The sequence below is a fragment of the Balearica regulorum genome, chromosome Z, assembly GCF_011004875.1.
Source record: "Balearica regulorum gibbericeps isolate bBalReg1 chromosome Z, bBalReg1.pri, whole genome shotgun sequence".
Classification (NCBI taxonomy): domain Eukaryota; kingdom Metazoa; phylum Chordata; class Aves; order Gruiformes; family Gruidae; genus Balearica; species Balearica regulorum.
The window spans coordinates 82,542,536-82,559,642 of NC_046220.1; the positions used below are offsets into that span (position 1 = coordinate 82,542,536).

The window sequence follows — 17,107 nt, forward strand, 5'->3', positions numbered from 1 at the left end:
CATATCATACCATTTTTAATCTGTAGGAGGGTGGAAAGGAGGAGGTGATGAAAAGACCCAGGAAAGCAGAACATTTCTAATTTCTTCAATCCAACCAAGTGATGGAAAATTTGCCAAAAAAAAAAAAATTGTAGTGTGATTTTTCAAGCTTTCAGAAAACTACTGACTAACCCAATAGCTTCTAAAATCCTGGAAAGAAATTCAGAACATGACATAATTTTTTGACAAAGAACAGCTTTGGGTCTGCCTTGCCCTCTGCTAGCATAACTGTAAGGGCTGCTGCTTCAATATTATTTGTTTTCTTGCAACCACTATAATGAATACCAAAAGTATTTTTGTTTGGGTTTTCTTTGGGATTTTTGTTCATAATAAAAACAGTTATTGTGTTATTTTCTGAATCCAGGTCTGTATGACAAGCACCAGGTATTCTGAAAGCTACCAACATAGAAAATCCTTTTAACAGGGAATACATATCCTGCTTCTTGAACTCAGGGAACTCCACTAAATAGAAACACTGGACTTTCAGAAAGTGTTATTGCCTAGTTCAATAATAAAGTTTTAATAACCAAGTTTCCCCTCCTGTTGGATACTTCATAGCATATAGATCCCCAAGTTGGACTTACTGAGGACTTACTAAGCTGGACTTAGTGAGTAGAGCCCAACACCCTTTGGTTAGAAACCTTATATTAAGAGGTTGCAGGCTGCAACATGAGTGCAGTTTTACATGAGCAGATTAACAGTTTTCCTGGTGGGTTTTTATTTCTCCAACCAGGTTTTTAGCCCAACACTTTTATTCTTGTCATCTTATGCATGTTCTAAAGGACATTTCTCACACATCTTGAGAAGCTTATGAGTCAGTATTTTTAAACTTGAAATTAGGTTCCTAAAACTATATCCAGGAATATAAATATCATCACAGTTTTGGAGAGTGTTAAATATCCTGTAAATGTCACCAAACCAGAGTTTTAAAATTAAATTAGCTTATAATATATAGCTACTTTCCAGAACACATTTCTCTGAAAATATTTAGGGGAGGAATAAAAAATCAGGAATCAGTAATCAAAAATAAAACTTTCAGTTGCTCGAATCTTCTACATCATTGTTGCTGGTTTTATTTTTGATGATTGTGTCCTGTTTTCTTTTCATCAAAACTAAAACCCATGTGAAGTCTCTGACAAGCAGTAAAAGGAATTTGTGTTCCTTTCCCAAATTTTTCTTTATGGAAAGTGCTTCCCTTTTATAAATGTTTTTGACATTTTGAAGACGAAAAAATACTATACCTAAAGTTTTCAAAATGGGTACTGCAAATTAGCAACACATGTCCCAGTGAGGAAGTTTAAAAGAGGAGCTTTGGCCGCAAAGGTGTTTATGTGCTTTTCAATAATAAGCTATTACTTTAATTTTTGCTTTTGCTTTTGGAAACTTTTGGTTTCTTCTACAGTCTGATTCAGGAAAAATCTGTACCCTGAACAACAATTCATAAACACCTGCTTACTCTAGACATGATTTTAAATCACCTCTAAATGAACAGAAGCATGGTATTGAAACCTGTATTAAACATTGTTCCTGGGGAAGTCATATATTCACCTTGTTTCAGACCATGCATTGTATGTGAATTTATAATTCTCTTTTCCCAAGCTCTTGGACATGTGGGATGCAGAAAAAAATAATTAAAAAAAAAAAAAAAAAGGCATAAGAACTAATGTGAAATAAATAAACTTAATGCACCTCAGCTTAAAAATGAGATGAGCAACTATCCCTAATCAATCTGCTCTTTCATTTAGGTCCAAGCAACTCTTCCTGGAGCTTTGTTCTGGTTTGGATTTCTTATCTCTGTCACCAACCACTGGCTGAATCTCCACATCATTTCATCATTGAAGTGAGATGCCTGTGAGTGTCGACTAGCCTGTGAGTAGGAGATCAAAATAAAATGTACTCATTAGATAAACGTGGCAGAGCCCCAGTGACCAGCAGGAGATGCTGTAGATAATCTGGATTCTTGCAGAATCAAGATGATGTATTTGGGTCTAAGTCTGAGTCAGGTTGAATGTGTTTTAATGTCTTTATATGTCCCCCTAAACTTCAAGTAGTGTTTGTCCCAAAAATACCAGAAGGGCAACTCTTTCCTGGCAATGTTTCTTCTCTCACAGCCCCTGTTCCTCTTGTTTTGTTTAGTTCAGCATAAATGAACTAAAAATGGGTATTGAAAATATCCAGGGTAAGAACTGTGCTCAGAGGGAGACTTTCAATCTCTGTACCGCTAGAGGTGGGTGAGACATGGAAGCAGAAAGGGTTCAGGACAGCAGCCCACAGCCAGGGAAAAGCCGATGCTGGAGTGCACCAAATTTCTGGATTGTGCTGTCACACTTGAAATTGAAGGAGTATTCAGGGTAAATATTCTGGGAAACGCCTGCAACAGCTGTGATAAATTCCCCAAGTCATTGATGGAAACTGAGAAGAGGTGGACTCAGTGTACAACAGGGGCTGTTGTGTGTTCTTCTGCAACCTTTTACACACCTTTCTAACAAATGCCTGTTTCACTGAAGTCCTGACTGGTGCTGCATGCACCAAAAGGCATGGATGGAGGTCACCTCTGGAGAAAATAAGGCCTTTCATGTCTTAATTCTCTTTTCTTTTTTTTTTTTTTTTTTTTTTTTTTTAAATCTTGTATGTTAGGTAGGCACCTAGCTTCAGACTCACGAAGCATTGCAGTTTTTGCTAAAATATAGTCCCTTATAGCAGAGCATAACTTTTTTTTCACAGTGACTGTTGATAAAGTTCCTAGCTTCTGTAGGATTTTTGGTTTCCTTTTTATCTTTTTCTAAATATGGAAAAATCCTGTAAAGTGCTGGGAAGTCATGGATGACCTTACAATGAAGTAGTATCAGTTACCTCAAGAAAACCAACCCTTACAGAAAAAGCAAAGAAGATTTAATAGAAAATTGTGACCCTTTCCTTTGAGTGCAATGTAACCACTGTGTAGTATACAGGTCCCCTTTCCACAAGAAGAGACACCTGAAAGGTAGGTATAATTTTCCAATCAATGGGTTTGTTTCAGTCTCTCTAGATAAAGTGCAGAGATACCAAGTGACTTGCACAGAACTACTTGGCTTTTCTTTCAAACCCCACAAAACCTTTCCAGAAGAGAAAAACTCAAATGCAAATGTTTTCAGACATGTGTCTTGCTTGCTTACAGGTTTCTCAAGATCATTTATTTTATTTATCATTTAGTGGTAGAAAGCACTTTTTGACTTTTTTTTCTTTTTTGGTACATTTGTTTCAGAATGCAATTTTGAACCACGTTTTTTCTCAGATCACTACCTTTATAGCTAACCCTTTGTTGGTTATGAGCGTTGGGTACATTTACTTATGCAAGTGGGCTCTGGGTTCAGGATGGGGTCAGCAGACCTTATCTGTGCTCATAAATGAGGATTTTTGCCTATGAATAGGATTATGGGAACAAAAATCCAGGTATAGACCCATACATTGCAGCTGTAACAGCCTGTGTTGTGAGTAACTCTTTAAAGACGTGATCTGGTGGGGCTTCTCTTTGTGCATATTTGCATGACTCACTCAAACACTACAGATCACACTTGCAAAGCCTTTTTTTCTTCTTTTTTTTCAAATCTGTCCTTGTCTTTATCTTCTGCATCTATCTGTCGCTATACTAAGACAGTAAAGTTAAGACACAGGATGGCTTTGTCTGCAGGAGCACACTCAGACTAGTCTTCCAGACTAATTTTCTGCTTGGGTTACTTTTCTAATTATAATTTGTGTTCTCATCATGTCGTGGAAGAGTACATTTTAAATGAGTTTGCAATACGCAGTGTAGAATACCAGCTTCATAGCACTGTTCGTAACCTAGAATACCAGTTTTTAGTTTGTCATAATGCAAATGCCGTAATGATTACAAGTATTCAACCCTGTGATCTATTTTTTTTCCCATTTATTTGCAAACTGAAGTCTCAAGTTTCATATTCCTAGTCCATATGTAAGACCATTGGTGTAGGATGTTGATTTACCTCTGGACAATCAGAGCTGTGTATGTTATGCATCATGTTCCAAAACACTGTTAAATATGTGGAAAGGGGAAAAAAAATTACGTGAATTATGCCTACTTCAGCCTTCTTGTGCTTGCTAATAGGTTTTAAATGGACTTTTGGGGGGGTTTTTTACTGATAACCACAAAAAAGTGATTCATTCTCTAAATTAATACTAGAAATATTTCCCTGGAATGGAGAATTCGTTTTTATTGAGTGACAGAAATGTGATACCTGAATCTGGTGAGACTAGAAGCAGCTAAGGTTTCAACTCTGCATTAAGCACCTACTCCTGGCAAAGAGTCACAAGCAAAATTATCAGGAGCATCTCATTCTATTGAATCTATTGAGTCTGGACGAATGCTTCAAAAGAGTGGGGCCGTGCCAAAAGCATGTATATGGGGGAAAAAAAAAAAAAGTGTGATATCATTTGCTATACAAATTGATTTAAATATCTTTATCTGTACACACCTTGCCTACCCTGATTAAACTATGTTAGGTTCTACCTACAGGTACATCGTTGAGCCTGGGTTTTATAGTAAGCTGGCCAATGTTGCCTACGTGGTGATGCTCACATGAAAACTGGATTGTTTCCTACTCTAAGGGATCGTATCCTGATGTTGGTCTACAACAGAATAAATGGCAACACCCTCTCAACTGTATTCAGTGTGCTAGTTATGACATTAGAGAAAGGAGCCCAGCTTCCATGTCTCCCTGGCTCCTCTTTGTATCTGTTGGTCTGAGCTTACATGCTTGGATCTGGTTAGTCCCTGAATGGTGATATTTTTTACTCACCCTTTGTAGCCATCTAGGCAAAATCTCAATGTAGCCCTGGTGCATAATTGTTACAGGTCATTAGTTGCAAGTCTAATTCGCTGTGAATGCGTATGATAGCATGAGCACTTGTTGTCCCAGTGCAGCCATACTCATTTGAGGATTTTTGTATGACAAGCATGAGTGTTTTCGAATGCAATATGGATGTTTTGGTTTGTGTTATGAACAATCTGGCTTTTTTGGTCCTGTGTGTGCCCTAAGCACTTTTTTTTTTTTCCCCATGGCTGTGAGAGGGGTGCTCCCTTCTTTGAAGAAGGCTCAGGAGAAGGATGGTGGAACACCTTTCAGCCTGCCCACTATGGGCATGACAGCCCAAAGGAACGATAACCAGTGCTGGGGTCCTATTGCTGCCCAAGGGAAAAAAAAAGACAATTGTCCATTCACGTCTCAGTAAGCACAGGCTCTTTCCCCTCATCCAGGCTGCCAAAAACCACCCAGCTGATACTAAAAATGAACTCCGAGAGAGAGCATGCAAGATCTCCCACCTCCAGGCATGGCAGGAGAGGGGTATGCACAGGTCCCCGGGAAAGTGTAGCTCAGCGCTTCAATCATCTCCCCAGCCTTGAGCAGCTGAGCTGTGGAAATCACTTTGACGTAAATCTCTCAGCAGCTTTTTTGTCTGAGATAAATGGTGCATAAAGGAAATGCAAAATTGTTTGGTGGACAGGATTATCTATGTGTTTACTGCTCTCAGCACTTTTCTTTTGTCTTTTGACTGTGTAGTTCCCATTGGTATGAATAGCTGTGCATGAAGCTAAAGCCTCTGAACATGAGCAGGGTGTAAGAGAGCTCTCCCTTTTAACTGGTGACAGCTAGGCACTCGTGGTTGCAAGAAATGTCAAGTTAGAATAATTACTAGTAGTAGAAAGTAATTATTTTTCATTTCCAAGGTTCCTTGTTCGGTGTTAACACAAATATAAACTTTCTATAATTCTTCATCGTTATCATTCCCCTGGATGTATTACTTTCATTTCCATTTGCTGTTTTACATATGTGCCCTCACACACATGTGCACATCATTGTAGCACCTAATAATGTTTTTTAGTTTTGTTCCATCCTTTCAGGTCTATCTTGGTATGTAATATTCTGTTGCCCTAATGTGCTGATTATATACAACATTTGTATAAAGATTCAAATCAATGTTTATCACATCAGAGCACTATCATTCAAAAGAAAGCACAAATCAATAATTCATTAAGCAGGAGAGAAATGAATGATTTGAAATTGTTCTTCTTCCCTTTAATACTTTCAAAAGAAATTGCATTGTTTAAATGAAGTTTGATCACTTTTTAGACTAAATGCATCTGATTTAATGCATCTCATGGTAGTCAGCACAGTATTCATCATGGGATAAACAGTAGAAATGTAAAATTAGCATAGATGGTTTTCAGTTTGTTAAAATTTCTGATTCATTAAAAATAATCCATGATATAAAAAATACTTGGGGTGGGGTGTGTATATAGTTTTCCAAGTTGAATAATATAGCTTTTTTAGATATAAATAACAGTATTCATTTCAAATTGGAGCCATTCATTTTCAAAAACCTTGTCTAATAAAAAATCAGTAGAACTATTTGAATCAGAGAATTTTGCTTGTTAAAAAAGGGATATATTCAATCTAGGAAATGTTAGGAAGTGTAAAACTTCTGGAAAAATTACAGAAGTTTTGTTTTGGTTTTGGATTTTTGACTGAAACAACCAGACGAATAGACATAAATGTGTGACAGCTGATCAGCTCAGTCCTTTGTTTTTCACTGATAATCAACCTTCATTTGCCTCACTGTCATTGGAAGAGCAGAAAATACCATTCCCTGGTATCTGTGTAAGTTGAAAGTCAAGAAAGAGCCCAATTTTCTTTTTCTGCACCCATCCAAGCCCATGAGATAACCAGGTGATCTCCTGCATTGGAAGGTGTGCTAAATGAATAAGTCTGTGGAATTCAAATGCACCTTTAGCCCTGCTCATTTCCTAATTCACCAGCAATAAAGTGGTCATTGCTGATGACACAGGGAATTTCTTGTGGTTTTAAAATACAATGACAAAGTATCCACCAGGAACCGCAGAGCATTAGCTGTTGCTTTCACTGGGGATGAGTGTCCTCTATTGATTGGTTTTCATTGCCTGAGCTCAATAAAGCTTTTATTTATGATGACATAGTTTATGATTGCTTATTTATCTGCTGTGCGTAAAATGAGCTTAGAAGCAAATTGCCATATTTACCAAAAGGAAGTCTGGATTCCTGAAGAAGATATTTTACTCCCAGGCATATATCAAAATTGGATAGAGCAGAAAAAAAATACCCACACTGGCCTTGAAATTACAGAATCTCTTTTCTTAGATGTGCCCATCCCCATCGCTGAGGCAATGGCTTCCTCTCTGCTCAACTTTTGATCCATTCCAGTGGCCCTGCAAGAAATTTTATCTTCAAATATGAAGTTACAACAGAGGCTGAAATCAGCACAACCTCCCCCGGTTATCTGCCTGGAAGCTGACATGTAATCTAGACTGGGTTCAAGGAGTGATTAAACAAGTGCAGGGGAGAAAAATCCAGCAAAGACTGTTAAAGAAGACAAAGGTGTGCAGTGCTGGGTCAAGAGGTCCCCAAGCCACATCACTGAGATCACACTGGGGAAAGATGACTTTACACTTCCCTTGTTACGATAGTCTGGGGCTTTGCTGCAGGGCACTGTCAGGTATGGGATGTTGAGCTGGATGGACCTTTATAAAACTGTTTTCCTGTTCCTGATGAAAAAAAAAAAAAAAAGGATGAAGTTTTTATCTAAGTATCCACATAAGTAGAATAGAAGTGGACTTACAGTGTGGCAACAATTGCTTAAGGATTGGCATTTAGGATGACCATGGGTAATCCGTATTAGTGGAAGACAGTACACTGTACACGATACAAGACAGTATCTCTGCTTGTGCTGGTAACCTCTTTCCAGGACTCTAGATAGGATCAAAGTAACTGCTCTATAAATTAAGCAACTGGTAATAACTAAAACTGGAAAAAAACTTTTAATTTTCTGATTCATATCTTTAATCAATTGCAACATGGTGCAATTGCATTTTGGCTCTAGCTTTCCAATTGTTTGCTCAATAGAGACTGCTCCAATGCTTTTGATTGACACCATGTTATTGCATTTTTATTGACTTTTAGGGTAGTTTTTACAACATTCAAAGTGCATAAGTTAAACAGAAAAGTAACATAGTAACATTTCAAGATGGAAGGAGGTCATAAAGATGCAGAGCAGGTATAATTTACCAAAACAGGAAATTACAAATTAAGGATAACTCCCTTGCTCTCATGCCTATTTGGTCCCTCTGTACATGTTTTTGGAATATGTCAGTAAAACATGAAGTGTTTGCATACCATAAAAAGTTAATGGATGATAGAGTTGACAAATACTTTAAGATTGTTATTAAGATTATTTTAGATATGATTAGGCTGAAATTCAGCTGAAAACAAGTACCTATATGGGATTTTTGAGCTGTAAAAATGTTAATTATTTGAAGAACTAGGTTTGATCTAAATCAAGCAAAGCCAATAAAAAAGTTGTAGAATTTTATGCACATGTAAGGAATATAAACATAAATATAATCTTGAAAATAGTCAAACCCGTTCCCTGAAAGCTCTCTGTATGTGAGTTGTTTCAAACAAGCCATTTGGGTTCAACAGAGTGTGTGCGTGGCCTCTCTTTATGAAAGCCTAGCTATGTGGAAAACTTCAAAGCACATAATTGCCAGGATTTTTTTATTTTTTTTTTTCCTTTTACTGTCTATGTAGTTCTACACACTTTCGGACTGCTACCTGTAACAGTGCCTTTTTTTGTTGAATGAATTCCATTAAAACTGTGTATTTTATCTTGCTTTTGGAGAGCATCTAGCTATATTTTCATGTTGATGGCCTTCTAACTGATGAGGCCCTGTAGAAGATCTTTTTAATAATTATTACCAATTATTTCACAGTGCTCACAATGTCATCACTGTATGTCTGTGTTTCCCCATATATAAAATAGAACTACATTACAGGATCCCTCTGAGTTCAGCTGGCCAATATTTATAAGACTATTTTAGAATTACAGTAAGTTAATAAAATTTTGCTCAATTGTTCTTTTTCTGAAGCAAAAGGAGTGATTTTCTTATCAAATAAGGAGCTTTTATGAGAATGCCTCATTTCACAGAGACCCCAAAAAGATTTTGCAATCAGAAATATAACGGGTTTTCTTTTTTTCTTTTCTTTTTTCTTTCTCATAAAACCCCTATAGTTTCACTAACAATAGCAATCACATTGATCCAGTCTACCCAGCATATTGGGCAAAAAGAGGCAAGTCATAATATAGAACAGTCCTTCATTATCACCTGAATAAATATAGTTGGCTTCTTGAACTAGTCCCTCTGTTTTCTCTCTATCATGAAAAAGAGAGAGGTTTTAAAAGAGATTTCATATAATCCAAAATTAATCTTGTGATGTTAGTGAAATTAATTTTTACAGAATACCCTATTTCTCTTCACTAACCACAAGGAGGACCTAGGGTGACCAGCTCACACCTAGATGAGATGAATTTCAGCCTGAGACCAGCATAGCCCTGATCACAACAGACCTCTCTGTAACACATCGCCTTTAGGTGTTCCCCAAGGAATTTCTCCTGGAAATGTCCTCAAGTGACCAAGTGTGTGCTAGTCTCACCAAGCTAGGGTAAAGGAAGATGCTCAAAGTCCTCCTAAGACCTAAGCCTTACAGTTTCCAAACTAAGCTAGCAGAGTAAGAGGAAAAAGCCCATGACATGTTGATATAAAACCCCCCGAGGGAAAGATCATCCCTATGGCCAAAGGAAGAATATAACAAAGATCTGCCTCCTCGTTAAATGTGCTACATATTACATCCAGTAGCAAATAAGATTACTTGGGAGGATGCTTTAGCTGTATAAAAAACTTTGCCATGGATATAGTGCTGCCATTGCATCTAGTTGGACCAGTTAGAAAGTAGAAATAAAAATGAAAGAAAGATTATATTTGTCTATTAAATTCTGCAGAGCTTTCCCAAAAATGATAGAAAAGGTTTCTCTTCACAACAAGGCATTTTGCCAATTAAGCATTATTATGTTGTCTTTACACATGGGACTTGCTGCAGTTGTTGTGACCACTGAACTTTCTCTCAGGCATCAGCCCAAATATTATTATGATCAAAAATCCTCATCATTAATGCTATTACATTGTTCTTGGTCATGGGATAAATTCATCAATGGATGATCTCACCCTGTTTAATCTCGTTAGTTTAGAATATTTCTTTTCTTGATATCCTTATCACAATCTTATCATCACAACCCTTGGGAAGTTTGGCCCTAACAGTGCTGTCATGACTGGGGTTTTTGGGGTTTTGGTTTTGGTTTGGTTTGGTTTGGGGGGGGGTGTGGGGGGTGTGTGTGTTTATATATATTTCATAATTTGATAAGAAAGTTAGCATTCCAATTGCCTCTGATGAGACAAAGAAAAGTTCTGGAAATAATACAACAGATGACTGCATATTACAGGTCTGGATTTCTTCCCTTTGGTAGGACTTTGATTTTTAAGGATCTGATTATGTGTACTGCTATTTCTCATAGGCATCTAGATAGAGACATAATTTGCAGTCTGCTGAATGCTGACTATATCCCTGACTGTACCACTTTCTTTTGATAGAACCTGCTCAATTATACTGAGTTGTGCCTTTCCTCAGAACAGAGTCAAAATTTCAACTCTGAAAACTTTATCTGAACTGCCAGCTAATATTGGATAAATCTGACCTCCATCAATGACCTTTTTTTAGGAAAAAAAGGAAAAAAAAATCTTCCCCGCATCTAATTTTCTCTTTCTGCAGGTGTTCTAATGCACAGTAATGCTTTCTCATGCCTGAGTCCTTTCTTTCTGTAGCTAATCTTTAAAAGGCAGGTAAAGGAAGAAAAGCTGTTGATGCTGCACAACCTTTATAAATGAAGCTAGCAGTCCTAGTTGTTGGAGCACATGGCTCCACGTGAAGCCTGGGTTTGAGTTCACTTTTACCTGAACAGATTCAAACCAGACTCCTTGGCTCCTACAGGGAGCTCAACAGACACGAGATCATGCTACAGTAAGTTTACCACTTTTTTGTAGAAACAGTGAAGCTTATAATAACCCAAGATTTTTCTGAGTCTGAGAGAGACATCAACTGACTGTAGAGCTCCCAAATCTAGCATGGCAGATGCTTGCTTTGGAAAGGAGATAGATCTGTGTGTTCATCTCTGTTTCAAAGGCTGTTTATGCATTTTTTCTAATGACTGTCATGTAAATTCTGCTCTCCCTCTGGGTTGGATTAGAGCCCTTGGAATAACAAAATGAGGTTAGGCACAAATTAATATGTGGATTTACTTCTCTGCTCCTCTGAGGTCTTGTAAGGTTATTCATGAGTATATGAATGACTACAGCCTGCTTCTGAATCTGTTTTCAGGTCCCTTGTGTTCCACAAATGAAGCTTTTCTGAATATTTATGTCATTCATGATTCAAGATTGGCCATTATACTTCAGTCATCCAGTCACTAGATATATTTTAACTGACCAGTCCAGGGACAGGAGCAATACCATATGACCGAAGTAAAACATGACGTGTAATGTACATTCCATGATGAGTAGATGCCATTCATGAATACCTCACAGTGCAGAAACTGTTCGTCAAAGCTGCTTATTGAATGTTTATGAATAAATCAATATTCAGAAATTAATGGTAGCTTGCAAACGATTTCTGAGAATAAAAGTAGCTACACAAATTATCAGTAACAACAATTCAGATAGGTCTGTGGAGAAGACTATCCTTGGAGTTAAAAACCCATTTGAACGAACACACAAATCATGCATGAACTCAGTCACCCCCAGCAACTAAAATAATCTGATCACCCGCAACTTGTGCAGCTGTATGAGATAAACATGGTGTGGTTTACTGTTCGGTGCAGTTGCACTGACCATTTGCCATACACTTTCAGGACTCTTGTGGGTTTGTGTAGTCTGAGGAATACCACTGCACAATGACTGCATTAGTAAGTCTGGTCTCCTCGTTCTCATGGTTCAGCCAGTTTTTGCCTTCACTGCTGTTAAGCCAATCAATTAACCTATGAATCATGAACATACGCTTTTGTGGTATATCCTTCCATGCCTTACATTTCTGCTTTTATTTCCTCTGGCACACTTCCTCTTTCTCCTTTTCTTCTTTTTCCTAGTCATAGTCCAAAGTCCTTCAGCTACAGTCCACAGCTTCTTATGGAGTAACGTCACCAATGTTCCCCTCAATCTTACCTTCCTTCCTTTTATCATATGCCACCTCTCAGTAAGAAACTCTTATTACTGCTTCACAACTTATTTAAACATTTATAGAAAATCCTTCCTCTCTTCTTCTCCTATGAAATTTAGCATGTTCCAGAAAATCAATGCAGTGACCATGCACCATTGAAAATCTTAATCCAGTTTAACGTTGGGAACTGATGTGGTCCATATGCCTTTGGTGACCAATCAGTAACTCTCCAGTGTTGCGCAATAAAATTACACCAGGCAGATGTTGATCAAAACAGGGTGAAGTGTCAGCACTCCAGAAAGCTGTCAAATCCTTATCCAGCTACAGTTACGTCCAAGAAATTTGTCCAAGAATTAAGAACTAACCACATGCATATAGTCTCTCTTGCATGCATGAATACAGGTCAGCCATCAGTGTATATAAAATTGAGATTTCTGGGAAAACAAAAGTTATGTACGAATGATTGAATCTCTCTCTGGCAAGAAAAAACTTACTTCATTCCAATGGGTGAATGAATTTCCAACAATTATGTTGTGGGGAAGGAGACATCTCTAATTTATTGTGTTCAAGAGTCATTTGCATTTCTGATGCCCTGAGAAATCTTCCTGAATGAGGAGAGTTTTGAATTCGAATACCAAGGAGAGGTTAGGTCTGTAAGGACGTATATCTCCAGATCAAGATCCTCTTCCATGAGGAAAGTCATACACACTTTGCTTGAGAATGGAAGCTGAGATGGAGGGATCAAAGATGTGGACAATTGACACCTGGGACATCTGTTTCTGAATCAAATGTCAAAAACATGCAGTAGTAAATACTCCATTTTCCTTTAATGTTTATCTTCTCTTAAGGATGATCTGGGGATATCTGGTGAATAAAAGAGTTCTATCCTGACACAGAGACTTATAATTCCAACAGCGGGTCATTCTCCCATTATCCAGTACCTCAAGACACTTTTCAATAGTATCCAGAAAACAGTAGGGTTGTTCCTTCTCCGTGTTTCCAGAACTTGGGAACACAGCATGTCATTGTCAAACAATGTCACTCTCTGTCATAATGCAGGACAGCAGAGAAGATACCTTGTCTTTGAGGACCCCTTGTGAGTTTGTAACAAGAATCAAAGTGCCATCTTGACCCCTGGATACGACCTGAAAGTGTAATAAAAAAGAAAAATGGTGTAATTCTATGAGCAGACAACAGAAATGGACAGCATCAGTACATTTTTTAGATTTAACATCATCCCTATATTAACATATATTTAACATTATTTAACATAATGCTCATATTAACATACAGGGATTTAACATCCCTACAAACAGCTGACCCTTCCAGATGGAAGAGGAGCCACATGAAACAAATGAAGACTTGTATAAATTCTCTTACTCTGAAAAAAAAAATAAAATAATTCGGTCGTCATTTGTTAATTAGGTATATTCATTACAGATCCACTAAACAAAAACAGATCAGTCAGGATTTAGGGTGAAATAGAGCAGTGTTCAATAAAGGCACTCTCTGACCCTTGCGGCAGTCTGATGCAGTCCTGGAAGCTGTTTATCCTGTAAAAGGCAGGAGTGTAAGTTGTTCTCAGGAACAAGTCCAGCAAAGATTAAAGGAGTAATTAAAGACCAAAACTTCATGCTATATACTATAAAAACCTCTTAACAACATTGGCTATAGTGAAGGTTTATATTATAAATAGACTGAAATGCTAGGTTGGCTTTCCAAGCACTCTATTTTCAGAAATATTGCTGAACTGAGAGTTTTCATTTGATAATTAGTTGTGGTAGAAATTTCTGTATCTTAGGTTAATTTAGTCCTTGCAGTCCCTGTCTGAGTTTCTGAAAACAGAAAGTATGTGTATAATTGCTCAGCAATCTCACTGGAGAGTTGTAAGGAACTACAAGTTAATACCTATTAAGTGCATTTGAAAAACCTTGCGTGTAAGTAAACTAAACACAGAGATCTTCACACAAGAGAAAATAGCATATTTGTACTTCTGTTTGCTCATAGGACAGACCACCAGGCAAAGAGCGTGACCCTGGGAGATGGAGACATGCATTTTCCTTGTTGTTCTGCTGCTAGCTGATTTGGGGACAAGAAATGTATCTGTGTCATGCCAGGACTCCTCAGTGTGTAAAATAAAGTTTATATCCTGTCCCTGTGGGATACTGGGATGAGGAAACATGAAGCAACATCTCACACCTTGACCTGTGCACTTGCCTTCCACTATCCGGTTCAGAGGACACATGAACTGGCTACAACCTCTGCTAATCAGGGGATTTCCCTTGTTTGACTCTCAGGAAAAGAAATAGTTTGTGAATTCTGTGCAAAAGAGTATACACAGATATGAGCAAGTACTTAAGCCCTTCCACTGACCATACCATTGTGATTGTATGGGCACAGGCACATAGCTCTCTGGCATCATCCACGTCTGCATCAGTCTGTACACAGACATGGATTTCAGAGGAAACATTTGCAATGTGTGATATTCACCATGGGTGTGAAGGTTGGCTTGGTCAGCGTCTTTGTTTGCAAACTTTCAAAGTTAGGATGAGAGAGGGAAAGGAAATCTGTCTTTTATTACAAAGGCACAACTGGGGGCAGTGCTGTAGTATACACTATATAATAATCATTGAATCACAGAAGCACAGAATTTTTTTGGTTGGAAAAGAACTTTAAGGTCACCAAATCCAACCACTAACCCAGCACTGCCAAGTCCACCACGAGACCATGTCCCTGAACACCTCATATACAGGCTTTTTAAATACCTCCAGGGACAGTGACTCAACCACTTCCCTGAGCAGCCCATTCCAGTGCTTGACAATCTTTTTGGTGCAGAATTTTTTCCTAATATCAATTATAAACCTCCCCTGGTGCAACCTGAGGTCCTTTCCTCTTGTTGTATCACTTGTTACTTGGGACACTCACTTCATTACACCCTCCTTTCAGGGAGCTGCAGAGAGCCATCGGGTCTCCCCTCAGCCTCCTCTTCTCCAGGCTCAACACCCCCAGGTCCCTCAGCCGCTCCTCATCAGACTTGTGCTCCAGACCCTTCCCCACTCCGTTGCCCTTCTCTGGACACGCTCCAGCACCTCAATGGCCTTCTGGTAGTGAGGGGCCCAAAACTTAACACAGCACTTGAGGTGCGGCCTCACCAGTGCCGAGCACAGGGGGACGATCACTTTCCTAGTCCTGCTGGCCACACCATTCCTGATACCAGCCAGGATGTTGTTGGCCACCTTGGCCACCTGGGCACACTGTCAGCTCATGTTCAGCCGGCTGTTGACCAGCACCCCCAGGTCTTTTTCCTCCAGGCAGCTTTCCAGCCACTCTGCTCCCAGCCTGTAGGGTTGCCTGGGGCTGTGGTGACCCAAGGTCAGGACTTGATGCTGAACCTGGCTGAACCTCATACAGTTGGTCTTGGCCCATTGATCCAGCCTGTCCAGATCCCTCTGCAGAGCCTTCCTACGCTTGAGCAGATCAACACTCCCACACAACTTGGTGTCATTTCCAAACTTACTGAGGGTGCACTCAATCCCCTTGTCCAGATCATTGATAAAGATATTAAAGAGAACTGGCCCCAGTACTGAGCCCTGGGGAACACCGCTTGTGACCGGCCACCAACTGGATTTAACTCCGTTCACCACAATTCTTTGGGCCCAGCCATTCAGCCAGTTTTTAACCCAGCAAAGAGTGCACCTCTCCAAGCCATGTGCAGCCAGTTTCTCCAGGAGAATGCTTTGGAAAATGGTGTCAAAGATTCTACTAAAGTTTAGGCAGACAACAACCACAGCCTTTCTTTCACCCACTAAGTGGGTCACCTTGTCATAGAAGGAGATCAAGTTAGTGAAGCAGGACCTGCCTTTCATAAACCCATGCTGACTGGGCCTGATCACCTACTTGTCCTTTACATGCCAGGTGATGGCACTCAAGGTGATCTGCTCCATAACCTTCCCTGGCACCAAGGTGACAGGCCTGGAGTTCCCCAGATCCTACTTCTGGCCCCTCTTGTAGATGGGCATCACATTTGCTAGCCTTCAGTCAACTGGGACCTCCCCAGTTAGCCAGGACTGCTGATAAATGATGGAAAGTGCCTTGGTGAGCACTTCCACCAGCTCCCTCAGTACCCTTGGGTGGATCTCATCCGGCCGAATAGACCTGTGTGTGTCTAAGTGGTGTAGCAGGGGACTAACCATTTCCCCTTGGATTATGGGGCTTCATTCTGCTCCTGGTCCCTGTCTTCCAGCTCGGGGGGCTGGGTACCCGAAGAACAACTGGTGTTACTGCTAAAGACTGAGGCAAAGAAGGCATTAAGTACCTCAGCCTTTTCCTCAGCCTTTGTCACTGTTTCCCCTGCATGCATTAAAAGATGGAGATTCTCCTTAGCCCTCCTTTTGTTGCTAATGTATTTATAGAAATAATAATAATGGTATCAAATGAGAATTCTTTTATCTAACAGCCTTTTCAGTGTGCAATATACTTAATATAAGCACTTCTCTTTGTGCATATATATTTGGAAAGCCATTTTTAACATGAAATCTGACAGCATTCATTCATCTTCTCCAATTTAATTTCAAGATTTCAGGGCTCACCATGCAAAATTTCAAGGTTTTTTTATGGAGGAGGTCAGACTAGAGAAGAACAATAATCCCTTTTGGCCCTAAAATGTAGGAAATATAGAATATTCTTTATGTGTAGTGTATTCTGTGACACAAAGAAATGTCTTCTAATGCAAAACAGATGCAAAACCCTATCTCTATCACCTATAACAATATACCAAGAAAAAAAGGTGATTTCTTAATTTGGGCTAAAACTGTATTTTCTGAATAGTTATCAGTAAGGAGCCATTTATTCCCATAAATATCGATAAATTATGTAAAAGTCCACTACTAAATCCCAGATAGATGAAAAGCATAATTCCAACACAGAAGCGGTGAAAA

At 39.0% G+C, this 17,107-nt stretch overlaps 1 protein-coding gene across 2 annotated transcripts in view; it reads left to right on the forward strand.

The window, feature by feature from the left end:
• LOC142599416 (urea transporter 2-like) overlaps positions 1-17,107 on the forward strand; it is a 310,745-nt gene that overhangs the window by 2,634 nt on the left and 291,004 nt on the right. Inside the window, exon 2 of one of the 2 annotated variants that reach the window (XM_075739740.1) lies at positions 1,785-1,908. The gene's annotated coding sequence lies outside the window, so the exon portion shown is untranslated. The remainder of the gene's footprint in view (positions 1-1,784; positions 1,909-17,107) is intronic. The other variant, XM_075739741.1, reaches the window with a different exon arrangement.